We start from the raw sequence: 21,265 nt of genomic DNA, 5'->3' as shown, positions 1-21,265 counted from the left end.
GGCGTCGCGGGAGCTGGCGGTGGTCCGATCGGAGGCTGGGCCCTCCAGCGGTTCATCGGAGGGTGACCTAGAGTGGCCCTTCCCTAAGGACCCGTCGAAGGCGAGGTTCGTCCTCCGGGATTCCCGGGAGCGCCAGCTCTGGGACATTTTCAGGGGGCAAGGGCATGCCGCGGGGTCCGAACTCACCAAGCTATCTGCGAAGCTCGAGAACGCTCGGAAGCAGGCTTAGTTCGCTCAGCAGCTGGTTGAGGTCGACCTATAGCTCACCGCGGATGTGAGTTTCTAGTACTTCTCCTTACCCTTTGAATATTTCATCGGTTGTTCTTAACAAGCCTGTTTTTCGTAGGAAATAAGGAAGGTGTCATCCCACAAGTCTTACTTCCTCCGGGCGGAACACACTCAGATGGCCGAGCTTGAGCGCCGGGTGGAGTCCGCCTGCCGTGAGTCCTAGGTCCGGGTGGCCGAGGCGGCCGCTGCGCGGGTGGAGGGACAGCATGTGGCGGAGCGGGCGACTGCTGCCGAGCAAGGGCTCCAGGCGTTAAGGGTCTGCTAGGCGAAGACTGAGGCGGCACTTCAAGAGGCCTTAGCGGCCCTTGAGCCAGAGCGGGCCACCTTGGAGTTGACACAGAAGGCCCTAGAGGCGGAACAGAGGGCCCGATCGGAAGCGGACCGGGAGGTGCTCGCGCTCCGGGACCAGGTGATGGGGATGGAGGACGCGAGTGCCCGGCTGTGCGAGCAGGTGGCTCGGCAGGCAGAGGATCTCTCCACCCTTGGGGTCTCTCGCACTGGTGCGTACCTTTTGTTTTCTCATGGTGTTGATTTCCCCCCAGCCTGTTTCTAAGCTTGTCGCCCTTCTTGCAGAGCTGGGTGAAAAGGTGAAGGCGCTGGAGCGAGACCTAGAGATGACCAAGGCGAACTTCAGCCGAAATGTTAAGGAGCTAGCTAAGTCCCGTGAAGAGCGACGTGCTCTCGAAGGGGAGCTTGGCTAGATCCGCAACGCTGCCTAGCTCGTCATCTCAGAAGTCTTCGGGTCGGCGCCAAGTACCAGCGCGTCCATGGTTCAGCTAGCGGAGGTCCCGGATGCGGTCAAGGACCTTGTCAGGAGCAGGCTATTTTATGGAGCATCGGGGGTGCTGAGCTCGGTGGCGACGTACCACCCGAATCTGGACTTCGCCTCTATCTACAGCGGGTATGTTGAAGGCCTGAGCATGGAGGACATCCAATCAATCGAGGAGAGCTTGCTGCCGTACGTGCAGTCGGTGTCAGAGCAAGTCTCCACCGAGTGGGTGATGGATGTTCGCCGTCAAGACATGGCCCGAAGCATGCATGCAGAGGACGCTTCCGAGCCTACAGATAGTCCGGAGCCTAGTTTGGGGGGGGGGGGAATGTCGCCTCGGGCTCAACCGAGCCGAATGTTGTGCCGCTGGGGAGTGAGCAGCCTGCGCCTTCGTCAGTCGCGCCGTCAGCAGATGCCGCCGAGTCGGTTTAATACCTTGATAAATATAAGTAGTTAGTAAATGTAAGAAGTTTAAGTTCGTGGGGGGGGGGAACCCCTGTGTAAAACGTTCGTGTGTGTTTTAATGACTGCAATCGGTTTTTGTTTTTGTGATGGAGTTGCTCCATTCGGGGAAGCTTGTTCCCTTTCGTTCCTTAGTTTTCCCTTAGCATAATTTTTGTTTTAAATTTCTTTCTTTCTCGTACCTACCCATTTGTTCCATAGGCTGCAACTTTGCGAGCCCGAGGCGTGGCCCGCGATGCTCGGCCAGTCGTAACCATAGGAAAAGGCGGGGTGCGATCAGTCGGAATGTTCTAAAGCAAAGTTACATAAGGTAAATTAAAGGAACGAACTGCCCTTTTGTTTTAGGTAGAAAGGAGTTTCTCCATATGAAAGAAAAAGAGTACTTAAGGTAAAAAAACAAAAATAGAGGGGTAGTAGAGCCCCCTAGTGGAGCCTCCGAGCGCCTCGAGCCGAAAAGTGTTCGGGTCAGGGTGCTCTTATAGGAGCGTTCGCTAAGTAAAGGTAAGACTGAAACTTAGGAAAAGAAGAAACGACATAGCTATTCTAAGGTCCTTGGAGAGGGCGTCGTCGTCGTTGTCCTTCCGTCGGTAGGCTTCTAGCCGGATCACTTCAGTCATCTGGATCCTTGCCCGCTATGCCCCTTCCTTTGGTTGCTGCTTCCTCGCCTTCTTCTTCCCTTGGCCTGCCAGCCTACCTCAGCAGGCACTTGAGGAGCTGGCAGTCCTTATAGATGTGCTTGACGGGGTAGTCGTGGTTGGTGCATGGGCTCTCCATGAGATCGAGGAAGTGGCCCGGAGGTCTTGCTGGGGCTACATGCCCGCGTGATCGGCCGCGGCGACAATCACGAAGTTAGCTGGTTGGCGGTGATCCTTTCTGTTCTTTTTTCCCCCTCTACGTGGAGGTGCCCTCATCTTGATCCTGGCACTTGGCCTTACCTTTGTCGTGGCCCCCGTTGAAGCACGGCGGAAAAGGCGCTTGCTAGGGGTGTTGGACAAAGGTCCGTGGTTTCAGGCTGTTAGGGCTGGGACTCTGGTCGACGCTACGCACGTCTCGGTTCGGCCCGAGCCGTGCGTAGATAGGCGGTCGGAATGGGGCGGTTGTCAAGTCTAGATGAGGTGCGGTTGTGGCTTTCTGTGCCGCACTCGGTGGTTGTGGCGGTGATAGGGTGTAGTGCCCCATCTGCTGCGTCCCTGTTCTTCGGACGGGGAGCGAGGTCGCGAGTCGGCGTCGCGATATGGAGCACTCCGCTTGTTGAATGGCGGCGGTCTCCACCAGCGCTCGGAGGTTTTGGTGGATCGCTTGTTTGCGAGGGTCGTTCGGCTCGGACAGGCTGCGTAAAGAGCATTGCCACGGTGACAATGTTCTAACTGGCCTGAGCGAACTATGGGGTGTTGGTCCCCCTAACCGGGGTGTTGCGCTGGACCTGACGGGCACAACCCCAAGCGTCGTTCATCGGTCCACGCGCACGGGGCGCAGTGTAGCGCGCCGAGCGCGATGGCACAGTAGGTGGCTGATGCAGCCACTGTCGTCGTAGATCCTCCCTATGCTCTCGTGTGAGCTCGAAGGCCTCCATATGAGGGCCCGGAGGGGTGTGAGTCCGTGAGGACTCCGTTGCCCCTGGCGGCTATTCCGGAGCTTCCATCATGGCGCACTCCCAGGACAGACGATGGCTGGGTGCCATGTCGCCGATGCTGGTGTCGTCACTCCCGAAGTCATCATCCATGATGTCGAGGAAACAGGTGGGAGCATAGCTCGCCATTCCCACGAACTCAGACGTGAGAGGGGGTGGTGCCATAATCTTTTGGAGCCCCTAGGCGTACGCGTCCGCGGGAGACACGAGGCCATAGGGGAACCGGCCGTATGGCAGCTGCGACGAGGACAACGGTAACCCACCGGGTATTTGGCAGAAGATAGAGCGTAGTAAGTAAATAACAGCATGTATATTACTCATAGCTGGTTTTGAGCAGAGAGTTTGCTCGGAATGAAGCGCAGATGCCGCGCTGTTGAAGTCGCGTGTCCTGGAGTCAGTGGAGGACATCCCTTCGACGGGTGCCGGGTCGCGAGCCTTCTCGTGGAGGTGGAGTACGCCGAGTCGATCGACGACGAAGTCCAGGCTTCCAAAGAGGAAGGCCTGGGATGGCTCGAAGACGGGTGGAACCCACACTCCGGCGGGCGAGAGCACGGGAAATTCCAATGAGCCGAAGCGAATCGTATCACCCGAGCCCGCCATGGCAGGGGTGGCGGAAAAATGAGCCATCCAATTACCAAAAAAGTGTTGAACGTACAGCGTCTTCCCCACGGACGGCACCAACTGTCGGTACAGAAAGTGACCAACTAGTAAATATTTGTAGTTTTGCTGTACGTTGTGATCGGAGGTGGCCTAGCACTCAATGACACATGATTTATACTGGTTCAGGCAACGTGCCCTACGTCCAGTTTGGGTCAGTCGGTGACTTTATTCCCGAGCCTAGGTGCTCGAAGTCTATAGTGGGGTTACAAACGAGAGGGAGAAAGATGGGGTGTACAAGAGGTCCGGTCGGCTCCGACCGAAAGGGCCGAGAGTGACAGGAACTTTGCTACGAGCTAGGTACTCGAGCATGTGCTTGAGGGTTTGTGAACTATCGATCTAGTGAGTCTGAACTTGAAGAAGTCGACCCCCTAGGTTGGAGGGAGCGCATCCCTTTTTATAGATAAAGGGGATGGCTTTACAGGTGAGAGGGTGAGAATACGGATGTTTCTAAGCCTTGTTGCCCACGCTGGTGAAGGTTGGATAATGGTAGGCACCCCCAACACTAGTGATGTCGCTGTAGAATGTTAGATGCGTACAGGAGGTCGAGCTATCTTCTTCAGGAAGGATGGACGCCGGTACCTGCAAATACTATTCGATGCCTAGTGGCATGTGAGGAGTCGCGCTATGTTCACCCGGTACGGCAAATCCCGGAGCCCATACTGCAATCGATGTCCAGAGACACGCGGGGGGGGGGGGGGGGCTTACCGTATGGGAGTTTTAGCGGCCCCTACAATATTGTAGGGGGAGACATCGGTGCCTACAATATTGTTTGTGTCAGGGTGGCTGTAGAGCACTATTTCGGGCAGGCTATGGTCCCTGGTACAGTGGTTTTGACTTGTGAGCCTTGCCTTGCCTTTCTCCGCACGTCTTCTGGTTCCTTCCGAACGGGGTGCCCCCGGTCGGATGACTCCAGTCGGCTCCGAGTGCGCCGGTCGAAGAAGAGCGGTGAGCAGGGTTCCCCCGAGCCCTGGTCGCGGGGTCGGAGTAGGAAGCAGCGTTTTGGGCCAGGCCTTTCGATTGGAGAGACCGCTCGGAGACGGCTGGTGCCCGAAGCGAGTGCTCCGGTCGGAGAGGTGGGCCGAAGAAGTTGACGAGCGGGTGCTTGTTCTTTTGGGTAGACCTTCCGGTCGGTGATCGAACTGCCCTCCCAGCCCGTTGTGTTTTAGACTCTTGGGCCAGCCCATGAACTACATGTTGTTTTCGTGGGCCGAGCCCGGGCGTGGAAGCCGGTCCCCGAGGGACCCTGGGTTTATGAACCCGACAATAGCTCTCCTGATTGGAGTCCTTATTGGACCTCCAAGGAGAGCGTCGAGGATGTCTTCGCCCCTAACGACCACGGTGACGACGGCAGTGGCAACACCGACGCCGATGCAAAGGAGGAGGGCACCGACGACGACGATGAGCCTCCCGCTAATGGCCGAGGAATCATCCAAAGATTAAGTACTTTAAATTTATTAGGTTTAATAGTTTAGGTCTATTATGTATCAGGCGGAGTACAATCATGTACTAGTTCAAAATATATCTTTATTTTAATGAATTAATTAATTAAAAACATCTACTCCGACCACATTCTTTTGCTGTCCTCGCTCTTCTATTATGTATCTTTCTTTTTTAACTAATGAAAAAAACTATCATGTACTCGATCAAAAGGACTGCAAGTTTGTAATTAAGGACCAGATCAAAAGAACATGAACGAAGATGTTGACCTAACAGCTCAGAGACAAAATATTAAACCAATGCATTCGGGGGATCATTACATTTCCTAGATTTTCTATTCCTGTGAATTTCGTATGTCCATCCAAAGTCCCACATTGTACGCCTTAATGAATGATGAATGTACCCAAATAGGTGTCTTGTGGTGATTCTAGTTCATTTTAAGGAGAGAATCCGGATGAATAGCCAACGGTTCTAACCATTGTAGCCAAGTGATTCTATTTTAACCGAGAAAGATTTCTAGAATGCAGCCACTTGTACAAATCGATTTCTAGAGATGACTCATGTTCCCAGACACCTCTGCGAATTCAAATCGTTGTTGATTTTGTAGAGATGGAAGAACAGAGGCGGTTGGGCCAACCACCTCTGTAGAGACTATAGAGGCATTCTAGGCACCTCTAAAGAGGTTTTATGTTGCAGTGTTCATCACTTAAACTTAGGCCTGATAATGTAAAAAAAAAAGTTCACTTAAACGTTTGCCTGATGGAATTTTGTCCAACAGTAGTTCAATTTATGTGCTAATTGACGTGGAGCTTCTTTTGTTGTCCTCGTTCTTTCAACAAAAATAATAGAGGAAGTGAGGAGTACTGCATGGTGCCTCACAGAAAAATATAATGGAGTACTGCATGCAGATACCAACATGTAACAAGAACGACTATTTTTATAACAATTGGCCATTTATTCAAAATCAGGTACATTTTACATGGAGGAGTTCAAAAGGTTCCCAGGTTGCAGCTTGCATTAAATTTCTAACTAAACATTGACTAGCATGAAAAGGAAGTGAGCGAGAGAAGCTGATTCTAGAAGAGGAAGATAATCTCGCCCTGGTGGCAAGACCGTGGGCTGTTACATTTTCGATTCTATTGATCTTGTATGTCTGATGCTGAATGCTTGTATTGTGATCTTAGAAATCAGTGAGCAGCCTGATTTTCCAGTCCAGTAGACCTCTGTGTCGTCCGGTCAGTCAGTCTGTTCGCTTGTTGGTTTCAGCCAGGACTTATCAGCCAGCCAACAATGTTTTCCTCTCACAACAAACCAACACCAGCCAGGCTTATTAGCCCAGAAACACGAACAGGCCGAATATGTTGACCAAACATTCACACCTTTCCAAATGCGTGTGCTACCGTGGTGTTGCCACGTTGGGCCTCTCACAGTTGAAAGTGGCCTTGGGCTCGTTGTTTAGTTAGCGATGGTCTGCCACTAGTTCATTTTGGGCCTATCGTTGGTGCTACACATGGGCCACTCAGCTAGCTATTGGCCCTACGGCATGGCGAAAAAAGGTTCATAGAGTAAATTATATAACTGTTGGTGTTTAAATTATTGTTGAGTTTTGCGAACTGATCGTACATCAGTTGGTTGAGTTCTTTACGGTTGAATGCATTTAGGCCCCTAGTTGGATTTTGGTGATTAATAACAATATGAGATTACTATGACTAACATGTGTTTTGCAGATGCAATTAAGTTATGTCATGGTAATGGCAATTGATTGGGCAATCATGGTTGTCATTTCCCTACGATGAAAAGGTTAGGGATAGACTAGTTCTAAGTGTCGTTTGGTGTTGAAGAGACACTTAGAGTAGTTTAGGACTTTGTTTTTCCTTTGGCCGTACTATTAAGGGGGTATGGACTAGTAGCTTGACCTATGTGAGTCTAGTGGGTTAGGTGTGGTGCACACTTGTCAAATCTAGCACTAGGTAGCTCTGAAGTAGCCCTTAGATCAATTGGAGTAAACTTCGTTCACATATGATTTCGAGTTGGAAGTGAATGGAGGGTCAAATGTTGACCGGACGCTGGTCCCGGTGTGACCGGACGCTAGTAGTAGAGTCCGATCAGTTCATTTGATCAAGTGAAATCGTTTGGATGGGACCGGACGCTGAGTGAAATGTGACCGGATGCTGGGTGCCAGAGTCCGGTCAACTCCAGTAAGGTTCTAGAGAGGGAGAATCCTGATCGGATGTGTCCAGCCAGTGCTGATCGGACGCGTCCAGTCAGTGCTGACCGGACATTGGTCAGGTTTCAGCTACTGGCCGGACGCTGAATAGCGAAGTGACCGGACTCTGGGCTCCAGCGTCCGGCCAACATCAGTAAGGTTCTAGAGAGCAGTTTTTGTGACTGGACGCGTCCGGTCAGTGCTGACCGGACGCTGGTCTAAGTCTGGTCATAACTTAACAATTCAGTGGAGGGGAGAACGGACCAGAGCATCCAGTCACCCCGCAGAATGCTGACTTAGGCACATAATGGTTTATTTTGAATGAGAGGGTATAAATACTTCCTCTATTCATTCAAGGGAGTACTCTTGCCCATTTCAATAGCTAAGAAACACCCTTGAGAGTGCCAAGGTGAGCAAGAGCCTAGTGAGGTGATTGAGATTTGAGAATCCAAGAGTAAGGCCTCATTAGTGAAAAGAGAGTAGCAAGTGTACATCCACCCTTCTCATTAGGCTTGTTGTGGTCAAGTGAGAGTTCTTGCTTGTTACTCTTGGTGATCGCCATCACCTAGACGACTTGGTGATGATTGGGAGTTTGGTGATCATCCGGCGGAGCTTGTGGATGACCTAACTCAAGTTGTGAGCGGTTGTAGGTGATTCACCGCGATAGAGTGTTGAAGAATAAACCCGTAGAGAGCACTTGATCCTTGCGCGGATCAAGGGGGAGCTACACCCTTGTGCGGGTGCTCCAACGAGGACTAGTGGGGAGTGACGACTTTCCGATACCTCAGCAAAACATCACCGTGTTCCTTCTCCTCTCTTTACTTTAAGCATTTACTTTTGAGCAATTCAATTCTTGTCTTTACATTCTTAGAATTGCCATGCTAGAGTAGGATTGAAACTGAAGGTGCTAAACTTTTGTGCAGTAGATCATTAGAATCACTTTCTAGGCACAAGGGGTGAAGTGGGCTAAGTATAGGGTTTATTTATTGCAAAGAATTTTAGAATTAGCCCAATTTACCCCCCCTCTTGGGCATCTTGATCCTTTCAATTGGTATCAGAGCCTCGTGCTCACGTATTTAGGCTTAACCGCCTAGAGAAAGATGTCTCACGGGGATGGACCTCCTCCTATCTTTGAGGGAGATGATTTTCCTTATTGGAAAATCCGCATGGAGGCGTATTTAGAAGCTCTAGATGTTGGAATTCTTAGAGCCGTCTCTCAAGGTTTCCCAAAACCTAGGGATCCCACGCACCTTCAAGGCGATGAAGTGAATTATGAAAAATAGAATGCAAAGACTAGAAACACCATCTTTAGAGGCCTTTGCAAAGATGTGTTTAACCGGGTGAGGAACCACAAAGACGCCCATACACTATGGTCGGATATTTATGCACTCCATGAGGAAACTAAGAGCGAGCGTGAGAAACGATATCATCTTGTTATGAAAAAGCTTAATTCATTTGAGATGCTTCCAAAAGAAAGTGCTAATGAAATGTACTCACGCTTAAATGTTCTTGTAGAGGAAGTCAATGGGCTTGGACTCACTCAAATGCAACCATCCGATGTTGTAAGAAAAATCTTGAGTGTCCTCCCCATTGACAAATATGGGCATATTGTGACCATGCTTCATCAAGGTGATCCTTTCACCACTACGCCAACTCAAATCTTGGGAAAGATCAACGCTCATAAGATGTATATGCACATCACATCACAAGATGGCTCATCCTCTACCAAGAAGAAAGACAAAGACTTAGCATTCAAGGCTAGCCAAGAGAAGGGCAAAGCAAGACTTGAGTATGAGAGCTCAAGTGATGATGAAATTGATGATGCAAGTCTTGCTCTCATGGTGAGAAGAACCACCAAGATGCTTAAGAAGCTAAACAAGAACGGCGTCATGTTTGATGGCAAGAAAAAGAAGTTCTTCACTGGCAATAGAAGAAAGCCAATCTCGGAGATGGATTGCTACAATTGTGGACAACTTGTTCATCTAGCTCATCAATGCCCTAAGCCCAAGAAAGACAAGTACAAGGGCAAGAAAGATGATTCAAGTAATGAAGATGAAGATGAGAAGAAGAAAAACAAGCCATACAAGAAGAATGTGGCAGAACCACCTGAAATAGCACACTTACGGAGGCGCTTGTCTTCCACCAGACATTAAGCACCCCGAAAGCCAGCGACATCGGGCGGTATCCATCGGGCACACCCCAAGGGAGAACCCAAAAGATCCACATTTTCCCAAGGATCCAATAATGGGAACGAGTTACAATACAAGTCCATTTCATACATCAGAGTTTCTTAAAAAGTACATTATTACAATACCAAATACCAGAGTGCGGAATGATAAACAGAGAAATTTAAAAATATACATCTAGCGATAGGGACAAGGATCCATCTGAGCCCACCAGAAGAATCCTCCTCACAAGGTACTTCTCATGCATCACCTACAACAGGGGTAAATAAACCCTGAGTACACAATGTACTCGCAAGACTTATCCGACTAGTGGGAATAATTTCCCGACTCCAAGGAATATGATAGGCTTTTATGGTTTGCTGGTTTTCTTTAGCAGAGAGCAACACTAATAGTGAGTCCTTATTTATGTCTTATTATTAGCCGTATTAAGTTATCATCTAGCCAGTCTATATAAGCACCTATTCTACTTTCAAGCAAGAGTTGAGCAATCAGTTCCATTTCTTCTCCTTTCAACTTTTAGTTCTTACTACGGTGCTAAACCGTAGACATATCGTACCGAATTTCCCGGCGATTCATGAATCAGTGTGCCCTGCTGGGTGCCCCCAAAAACACACACCCTACTTGTACCCCAGGCACAAGCAGGACTAACCCATCACTCTCCTGTCCCGAGTGTCCAGGTCCCTGTCCAAACTTGGACTCCAAGCCCCCACATCCTGAGTCCCAGACTCAGTGTGGTGCAAGGACCTTCACCACCTCCTCTTCCCATCAGTCGGTCTGAAAAGAGCCGGATCCACGATAAGAGAGCAACAAGTCTTCCCTACGCCCATACCCAAGTATGCGCTTGGGACAATAAATCTGTGACTTGCCTAGAGCCATATGGAATGACCGGTCCTTAATCGACATGGACAGGGAAAAAGTGTAACCAAGTCATGCCCTGTTGGCCGCAGGACATGAACCCTTACACCCACCAGTACCCAATCCATATCCCTGCTCGGTCAACATTTTCCTTTCCACCATTTTATCATGAGTGTTCATATTTTACTACCTATTTGCGAGTAATGGCAGGTTACTCACGCTATCGATATCCTAAGCATAGCATCTACTCGACCTGTACTAGTAGGACTCATGGGTGGCTATGTTTATGCAGGTAGTTTCCATAAAATGCCTGTAACTTAAATGCACATCACATATATATATTCAGTGATCATAAAAATATGGGTTATGCTCTAGGGCTTGCCTTGGGCAGGCGCTGGGGGTCAGCACCAATAGGCTCCTGGGCTCCCTCCTGCACAAGGATCTCCTTGTACTCCTTGATCACCTCGTCGTACTCTAGCTCACCGACGGGCATGATGTCTACCAGTTCGTGATCTACATGAAATGATGATGCAATGTTTAATAATATGACAACAACAACTCTTAACCTAAATGTACACCTATTAAACGACTAAGTGAGGTCTACCCACTAAAGGCTAAGCTACGTATCATCACCATTAACAAGTATGAAACATGACATACATCCTTATAGCAACTACAGGTATTCTTACTCCTAATACCGATTTAATCTAGATACGATAAAACAAGAGTAATGGCTATTTTATTTAACAACCCATTCTAAGGCTACAAAATTTATAGCAAGTACATAACAACCTAGTGGACCTACTTTAAATTTTTTGTGGCTATATCTATCACCAATTATCCATAAATATTCCTACAAATATTAACCTACCTAATATTAGTTCTTTAGTTTGGAATTTATGACCCAATACTCGTCACAGCTAACTGCAATCCAACTGTACTGTCAAGTAGATGGTATTTTTGTGAACCTAACAAAATTAGTCTCACTATTTTAGGAGAACTACGCAATTTACTACGATTTCTTAAAGTTCAGCTTGAAAACTAATTGGAATAAGCATTTCTATTCTTCTGGAAATTAAGAAACCAAATTCTACACCTCGGTCCAACCCGCGCGGCTCGGCACACCACGGTGTGCCACGCGCGCCAGCGAAGCTGGGCCCACATGGGGGCACGGCCTAGCCGACCAACGGCCCACGACGGAAGAGACCCGCGCGCAACGGCAACATGCAAAAACGCCCCCGATCTATTCGGTATTTACAGTGAGCTCCAAGGCACTATTTCCCTAATCTATGTCTTTACAACTGCACCCTCCCCTTTCTTCTTCTTTGCCGCGGCAACATCCCCTGGTAGTCGTGCGTGCACTGGCACGACGGCGCGGGCACCGGGCAACCACGCCGGCGCCACCCGAGCCTCTAAGGCCTAGCTAAGGGGCCGATGATTACCTCCACAACAACACGCAGCGGCTGGAAGCGATATGGCGAACAGGGGCGTCGTCCTAGGCTCCCTCCCCGGCGGTGGTCCCTAACCTGCGATTGCGGGTGTGTTCCTATGAGCCATAGCAAAAATGGAGCAAACCAAATAGCTAGAGAGCTCAAGGCACTACCCACGGAGACCCTTGAGGTGCTGGTCTGGCCAGAGAAGGCCAGAGCTGAGTTGGCTGCGTGCGCACCGATGAGGCGACGGCGCACGGTGATGCCACGACTGTGTCAGGGACTACTATATGGCGGTAGGGCTTAGACTATGGTGAGCATGGTGATGACTAGCTAGAGGGGAGGCTAGTAGAGCAAGGAATTGGAATGGGATGCCTTGGTTGCGTGGTTAGCCGACAGCGTGCGTTTGTCCGGTCTTATGGACCCGGCGGAGCGGTGATTCAAAATTGAAGCCTAGGACGGAGCTACAGGCAGCGATGTGGGGTCGATAGGACTGCTGGCTACCTAGCGGAGTCGAGGACATAGTCAATTTGAAGCATGACACTACCACCACGACGAAGTTGAAAGAATAGTCCCAATGGCCATGGCGACACCGGATGCAGGGGAGCTTTGGCACAGCTTGGTTTGGCCTGGCTGCGGATGTCAATGCAACAAACAAGCATGCACAACGATGGGGGATAGCGGGACGTGCTCTAGGCGGCTATCCGCACGGCCACGGCTGCAAACCAACGAGGCTCGGCACGGCGTCGCAGCGGGCAGCGCCAGACATGGGAAACATAGTGCAATGTGACGCGGAGGTGATGGTGGAGCAGGCTATCATCCTTCGTGCGAGCAGCCAAGGTGAGTCAACGGAGCAGCACCGGGCGTGGACGCTGGCGGCGTGTAGCGTGGGACCCGGTGCGCCTCCGGCCAAAGCAGGGAAGGACATGGCATGACAGAGCTCGATCGGTGTCTTGGACGTGGCGCGTCAGCCGCGGTGCGTCAGCCGTGGTGCTATGACCAACGCGTCAATGAGTGGCAGCCGGTAGCCGAGGCAGCAGCGCCTGGACTCCATGCGTGTGGTGCAACATGGCGGCAGTGAGGATGCGGCCGGCGCTTCGGCGCACGCGCTGGGCGAACCAGCAGCAGCGCCCAGCCGAGCAGCGGCGGTGGCCATGGTTAGCACGCGGTGGCAGGCGACCTTAGCATGCTGCACAAGGGCCGTGCGCGTGCACATGCATGACAGTGCACGCTAGCAGGCCAGCAGCGGTGCCAGGCCAAGTGGTGACCACACCTAGAGCTAACCCATGTGCTGTGCACGCTTTTTAAAGTAGTTAGAAAACTTGTACACAATGCTTCAAACGCCAGACTAATTGTTCGATGCGCAAGAGGGTACATCAAGCTATCCACCAAAGTCATGACATCGCGCAACCTCCTAAGCCGATCTCTCTACAAAACTTGCTAAAAGCGGCTTCGTCGACCCCTTTTAAACCTTACTCGGAAATGACGTCGATTCAAACGATTTCGCGTCGAATCCCAAATCCGACCTACTGGATGTACTAGCTAGCTATCCTTGTCCTCGGCTACACATGTTTTATCGCCGTTCACAAAACATTCTGTAGCATTTTTGTTTCGACAAAAATTCGATTAGAATACTAAACAATATTATGCGACACGAAACGTAACATTCGTTTCTTGTTTCATATAAATGTTTCTAGTGCCGAACATTGATTTGTAATTCATGTCATACACATTTGCACATAAGTAAGATGCTCATGCAATGTTTTAGCAAAATGGTACAATGTAACACCCTAGGTGTTACAAATCTACCCCCCTAAAACAAAATCTCGACCCGAGATTTCGTGAGCCTAGTGTGAGAAAGAGATAGGGGATACATTTTTGGCGCAGCAACTAACTATCCGAGCTGACGAGAAGGTGAGGGTAATGCTGCAATAGGTAACTCTCTTGTTCCCAAGTGGCTTCAGCCTCTGAATGATTTTGCCACTGCACCTTATAGAATTTTACCACTCTGTTCCTGGTCACTCTCTCCTTCTCATCCAAGATTTTGATAGGGCGCTCCACATACGTTAAATCTGGCTAGAGAGGAAGTCCTTCCATTTCCATCGCTTCATCAGGAACCCGCAAACACTTCTTCAGTTGTGATACATGGAACACATTGTGTACTGCAGATAGAATATCTAGAAGTTGTTGACGGTAAGCAACTGGACCACATTGCTCCAACACCTGATATGGACCCACATATCGAGGGGCTAGCTTGCCATGAATGCCAAACTGATGCACCCCTCTCATAGGAGATACCTTGAGGTATACATAATCTCTAGCTACAAACTCCAAGGGCCTTCTCCGCTTATCAGCATAAGCTTTTTGTCGGCTTTGAGCTGCCTTCAAGTGACTCCAAATAATGCTCACTTTCTCTCGAGCCTCTTTTATGAAATTAGGCCCAAAGTACCCATGGTCTCCCACTTCAACCCAGTTCAGTGGCGTTCTACACTTTTGCCCGTATAGAGCCTCAAATGGTGCCATGCAGATACTCTCTTGGTAGCTGTTGTTGTAAGAAAATTCTGCTAACTTCAAGCACTTATCCTACTTCTCAGGAAAAGAGATGGCACAAGCCCTCAACATATCCTCGAGCACTTGGTTCACCCTTTCAGTTTGACCATCAGTTTGTGGGTGGTATGCTGAGCTTCTAAGAAGATGAGTTCCCAGACAGTGCTGCAGTTGCTCCTAGAAATGAGAGACAAAGATCGACCCTCTATCAGAGATGATAGTAAGGGGAACTCCATGAAGGGTCACAATCTGATCAAAATATATCTCAGCATACTTCATAGCTGTATATCTTGTGTCCACCGAGATAAAGTGAGCAGACTTGGTGAGGCGGTCCACAATGACCCAAATAGAATCAAAACCCGTGGAGGTGCGGGGTAAACCCACAATGAAATCCATGGAAATATCCTCCCATTTCCAAACTGGAATGGGCAAGGGCTACAAATATCCTAGGGTACGCATATGATCTGCTTTAACTCTACCACAAGTGTCGCACTCCGCGACGTGCTGGGTGATGTCCTGCTTCATGTTAGACCACCAATACAAGTGGCACAGATCATGGTACATCTTGTTACTGCCAGGATGAATAGACAGTTTTGAATGGTGAGCTTCATTCAAAAATTTTCTTTTTAGCTCTTCGTTGGATGGTGAAAGCATCTAGGCCCCTTGTTGGGTTTCGGTGATTAATGACAATACAAGATTACTATGACTAACGTGTGTTTTACAGAGGCAATTAAGTTAGGTCATGGTAATGGGGATCGATTGGGCAATCGAGGTGGTCATGCCACTACGATGGAAATTGTTTCAGTTTTCAAAGGATGGATGACAAGGTTAAGGATGACTAGTTCTAAGTGTCGATTGGAGTTAGAGAGACACTTAGAGTAGTTTAGGACTTTGTTTTTCCTTTGGCCATACTATTAAGGGGGTATGAACGGGTAGCTTGACCTAGATGAGTCTAGTGAGTTAGGTGTGGTGCACACTTGTTGAAACTAGCACTAGGTAGCTCCTACATAAGCCTAAGATCAAATGGGGCAAACTTCATTCACATATGATCGAGAGTTGGAAGTGAATGGAGGGTCAAATGCTGACCGGACGTTGGCTCCGGTGCGACCGGATGCTGGCCGCAGGGTCTGGTCAGTTCATTTGACCAAGGAGATTGCGTCTGGCACGACTAGACGCTGGAGTGGTCAAGTGACCGAATGCTGAGAGGCAGCGTCTGGTCGACTCCAGTAAGGTTCCAGAAGAGTGAATCTACGACCGGATGCGTCCGGTCAATACTGACCGGACCCTGAGGATCCAGCGTCCGGTCGAGTACAGTAAGCATCCAGTGAGGGTTTAATGCAACCGGACATGTCCGGTCAGTGATGATCGGACCCTACCAGTGTCCAGTCAACACTTAAACACTGGCGTGTGGGTTGAACTGACCGAAGCATTCGGTCAACATGACCGGAGCGTCCGGTCACCCTGCAGAGGCACATAACGGTTCATTTTTCAGGCTGCCTTATAAATAGAAGCTCCACTCGTGTGTTGAGTTACTTTTGCTCATTCCAACAGCTGAGAAACACATTTGTGAGTGCCAAGAAGAGCAAGGTCCTAGTGAGGTGATTGAGATTTGAGAATCCAAGAGAGTAGCCTCATTAGTGAATCAAGAGTAGCAAAGTGTGCATCCACCGTTCTCATTAGGCTTCGCATGGTCAAGTGAGAGTTTGTGCTTGTTACTCTTGGTGATCGCCATCACCTAGATGGCTTGGTGGTGATTGGGAGCTTGGAGATCACCCGGCGGAGCTTAAGGGTGACCCAACTCAAGTTGTGAGCGGTTTTGGGTGATTCACCACGACGGAGTGTCAAAGAATCAACCCATAGAGAGCACTTGATCCTTGCGTGGATCAAGGGGGAGCTACACCCTTGCGCGGGTGCTCCAATGAGGACTAGTGGGGAGTGGCGACTCTCTGATACCTCAGCAAAACATCACCGTGTTCCTCTCTCTCCATTTACTTTGAGCAATTACTTTGAGCATTTACTTTGAGCAATTCAATACTTGTTTTTACATTTATAGAATTGCCATGCTAGAGTAAGTTTGGAGCATAGGTTGCAAGTCCTTTGTGTGTTAGATTGATAGAAACACTTTTTTAGGCACAAGGGGTTAATTGGGCTAACCATAGGATTTAATTATTGCAAGAAAATTTAGAATTAGCCCAATTCACCCCCCCTCTTGGGCATCTTGATCCTTTCAATTGGTATCGGAGCCTCGTGCTCACGTTTTTAAGCTTAATCGCTTTGAGCAAGATGTCTCACGGGGATGGACCTCCTCCTATCTTTGAGGGAGATGACTTTCCATATTGGAAAATCCACATGGAGGCGTACTTAGAAGCTCTAGACGTTGGTATACTTAGAGCCGCCTCACAAGGCTTCCCAAAACCTCGGGATGCTTCTAACTTACAAGGCGATAAGGTTAATTATGAAAAGTGAATGTAAAGGCTCGGAACACCATCTTTAGAGGCCTTTGCAAAGATGTGTTCAACCGCGTAAGGAACCACAAAGACGCCCATGCACTATGGTCGGACGTTTGTGCGCTCCATGAGGGAACCAAGAGTGAGCGTGAGGAACGCTATTATCTTGTAATTAAAAAGCTAAATTTATTTGAGATGCTTCCCAAAGAATGTGCTAATGAGATGTATTCACATTTAAATGTTCTTGTAGAGGAAGTCAATGGGCTTGGACTTACTCAAATGTCACCATCTGACGTTGTGAGAAAGATCTTGAGTGTCCTCCCCATTGACAAATATGGGCATATTGTGACCGTGCTACATCAAGGTGATCTTTCCGCCGCTACACCAACACAAATCTTGGGAAAGATCAATGCTCATGAGATGTACATGCACATCACGCCACAAGATGGCTCATCCTCTACCAAGAAGAAAGAGAAGGACTTAGCATTCAAAGCTAGCCAAGATAAGGGCAAAGCAAGACTTGAGTATGAGAGCTCAAGTGATGATGAAGATGAAGATGAAAATCTTGCTCTCATGGTGAAGAAAGCCGCCAAGATGCTAAAGAAGCTAAACAAGAGTGGCATCAAGTTTGACGGCAAGAAGTTCTTCACAAGCTCTAGAAGGAAGCCAATCTCTGAAATGGATTGCTTCAATTGTGGTGAACTTGGTCATCTAGCACATCAATGCACCAAGCCTAAGAAAGACAAGTTCAAGAACAAGAACAAGGGCGAAAAAGATGACTCAAGTTATGACGAAGAAGATGAGAAGAAGAAGAACAAGCCATACAAGAAGAGAGATGGCAAGAAGAGAGACTTCCACAAGAAGAAGAAGAGTGGAAAGGCCTACATTGTCGGTGATTGGCTCACGGACCTTGATTCTTCTAGTGGATCATCCGATGATGATAGTGACAATGAGAAGGTGGCCGCCATTGCTATTGATCTTTTATCTTCACTGCCACCATCGCCATCATCCTCTACACACCTATGCCTTATGGCCAAGGGTGAACGCAAGGTAACTAATAATGATGATAGTAGTGATGATGAGCAAGCTAGTGATGATGATAGCGATAGCGATGATGATGATTCACCTTCATAGGATGATCTTGTCAAAATACTAAGAAAATACACTAAGATCATTAGAAAGAGTAGAGCTAAAAATGAAAAGCTTGATGCTAAAAATGATTCACTCTTAGCTAAATGCGATACATTGGAAAAGGCAAATGTTGAGCTTAAAGAAACAAATGATGCTATATCATCCAAACTCAAGGAGCTCAAATCTTCTAAGAAAGAGCTTAAAGATAAACATGATAAACTTGAGTGGGTGCACAATGAGCTCATCACTAGCCACAACAAGCTAAAAGATGAATACACTACTCTTAAGATCAATCATGATACTCTTGTTATTGCTCAAGAATTTTTACCACATGAGCCACATGATGCTACTAACCATGTTGTTAAGATTGATATAGCTACATCATGTGATGATTTAATTGATGAGAGCATTGAGCAAGGATCTAGTGGCAAAGGCAAGCAAGTGGTTGAGTGCAATGACTATGATGAGTATGTCAAGCTCAAGAGTGATAATGAGAATCTCAAGAAAGATCTTGAAGAGATCAAAAGCCACAACGCCATTGTGCTAGAAACTCTTGACCATCATGGAGAGTTGATCCTGGAGAATGAGAAGCTTAAAGAAGAAAACAAGAAGCTCAAGGAAGAGAAGAAAGATGATGCTCTAAAGGAAGAAAATAAGAAGCTCAAGTTGGAGAAAGAGCATCTTAAGATTGGGTTGAGCAAGTTTGGTAGAGGCAAGCACCTCCAAAGTGAGCTACTCATGAACACCATCATGAAAATGGATAGAAGTGGCATTGGATATATGGCAAGTGTAGAGAAGAAGAAGGCTCAAGTTCAACAACAACAATCAAAGCCAAAGCCAAAGCCAAAGAGATGTTTTGAGTGTGGACAAGAAGGCCACTTTGCTCATGAGTGCCAAACTCCACCGCCACAACCCTTGCCCAAGCATGCTAGACCCTTTGCCTTCAATGCTCACTACATGCTTAGAAAGGATTCTAGTGGAAAGATGAAAGTCATGTTCTTAGGACCCCCTAACAAGAATAGGCCTAAGAAGATTTGGGTGGCTAAGTCACTTGTTGAGAAGGTGAAGGGTCCTCTACAAGTTTGGGTTCCTAAAGCTTGAATCTCTTGTGTGTAGGTGAACTACAAGACCGGTGGAAGTCATTGGGTTATTGATAGTGGTTGCACTCAACATATGACCGATGATCCTCGTATGTTCACCTCACTAGATGAAGAGGTAGATGGACAAGAGAAAATAACATTTGGAGATAACTCAAAGGGCAAGGTTAAAGGATTGGGCAAAGTGGCAATATCAAATGATCATTCCATCTCCAATGTGCCATATGTTGCTTCATTGAGCTTCAACTTGCTATCCGTTGGACAATTGTGTGATCTTGGCTTCCAATGCTTGTTCACCGAGAAGGAGGTTGTTGTATCCAAGGTAGATGATAATCAAGTGATATTCAATGGATTTAGATACAACAACTTATATCTAGTGGACTTCACCTCCGAAGATGCAAACTTGAAGACTTGCCTTTTCACCAAAACAACACTTGGGTGGCTATGGCATAGAAGACTTGCTCATGTTGGGATGAGCTCACTCAAGAAGCTTATGAAGAATGATTTGGTGAGAGGGTTGAAGGATGTGAAGTTTGAAAAGGACAAGCTTTGTAGTGCATGTCAAGCCGGCAAGCAAGTTGCAAATACTCATCCAACCAAAGCTTTCATGTCAACCACAAGAGTGCTAGAACTCCTTCACATGGATTTATTTGGACCAACAACATACAAGAGTTTGGGAGAAAATCTTTATTGTCTTGTGATTGTTGATGACTATTCAAGGTATACATGGGTATTCTTTTTTCATGACAAATCTGAAGTTGCATCTGGCTTCAAGAAGTTTGCCAAGAGAGCTCAAAATGAATTTGAAGTGAAGCTCAAAAAGATTAGAAGTGACAATGGGAAAGAATTTGACAACACAAACATTGAAGCCTATTGTGATGAAGTTGGAATCAAACATGAAGTCTCCGCAACTTATACTCCTCAACAAAATGGTGTAGTTGAGAGGAAGAAATGGACATTGATCACCCTTGCAAGAACAATGCTTGATGAGTACAACACCCCCGAAGCTCTATGGGCGGAAGCAATCAACACCGCATGCTATGCATCCAACCTCCTATTCCTTCAAAAGTTCCTTGGCAAGACACCTTATGAGTTGCTCAAAGGGAAGAAGCCGGACATCTCCTTCTTTAGGGTGTTTGGTTGCAAATGCTACATCTACAAAAAGAGGCAACACCTAGGGAAGTTCCAAAGACATTGTGATATTGGTTTTCTTGTTGGCTACTCATCAAAGTCCAAAGCATATAGAGAATTTAATCATGCCACCGGCTTGGTTGAAGAAACATATGATGTGGAATTTGATGAATCTAACGGCTCCCAAGGAGCACATGAGAATCTTGATCATGTAGGTGATGAACCATTGAGGGAGGCTATGAAGAATATTTCGGTGGGAGACACCAAGCCAAAAGATGATGAAGATGATGTACAAGTCATTGATCAACCCTCTTCATCAAGTGTGCCACAAGATGGTGAAAAAGATGGGAGAGTAGAAAATGAAGATACTCATATCTCCCATGAGCAAATGGTGGTACAAGCATAAGATGTTGATGCTCCACAACCTCCTCCTCAAGTGGCCAATAGAAGAAATACACCTCTCCTATAAGATCATCCACAAGATCTCATCATAGGGAGTCCATCAAAGGGTGTAATGACTCGATCTCAAAAAATTGCTTCATTTATTGCTCATCACTCTTTTGTCTCTTGTTATGAGCCTACCAAGGTTGAAGAAGCTCTTAAAGATCTGGATTGGATCAATGTCATGCATGAAGAGTTGAACAACTTCACTCGCAATGAGGTTTGGACTCTTGAAGAGCTACCAAAAGGTGCAAGAGTCATTGGAATAAAGTGGGTGTTCCGCAACAAGCAAGATGATCAAGGTGTTGTTGTGAGGAACAAGGCAAGACTAGTTATGAAGGGGTTCTCTCAAGTTGAAGGTTTGGATTTTGGAGAGACCTTTGCACCGGTTGCAAGATTAGAAGCCATCTGTATCCTACTTGCATATGCATCACATCATGAAATGAAATTATATCAAATGGATGTGAAAAGTGCATTTTTAAATGGCTTTATTAATGAACTAGTCTATGTTGATCAACCTCCCGGGTTTGAAGACCCTAGATATCCTA

The sequence above is a fragment of the Miscanthus floridulus genome, chromosome 19, assembly GCF_019320115.1.
Source record: "Miscanthus floridulus cultivar M001 chromosome 19, ASM1932011v1, whole genome shotgun sequence".
NCBI lineage: Eukaryota > Viridiplantae > Streptophyta > Magnoliopsida > Poales > Poaceae > Miscanthus > Miscanthus floridulus.
The sequence above is the reverse complement of the archived record's forward strand: the minus strand, read 5'-3'. Positions refer to the sequence as shown.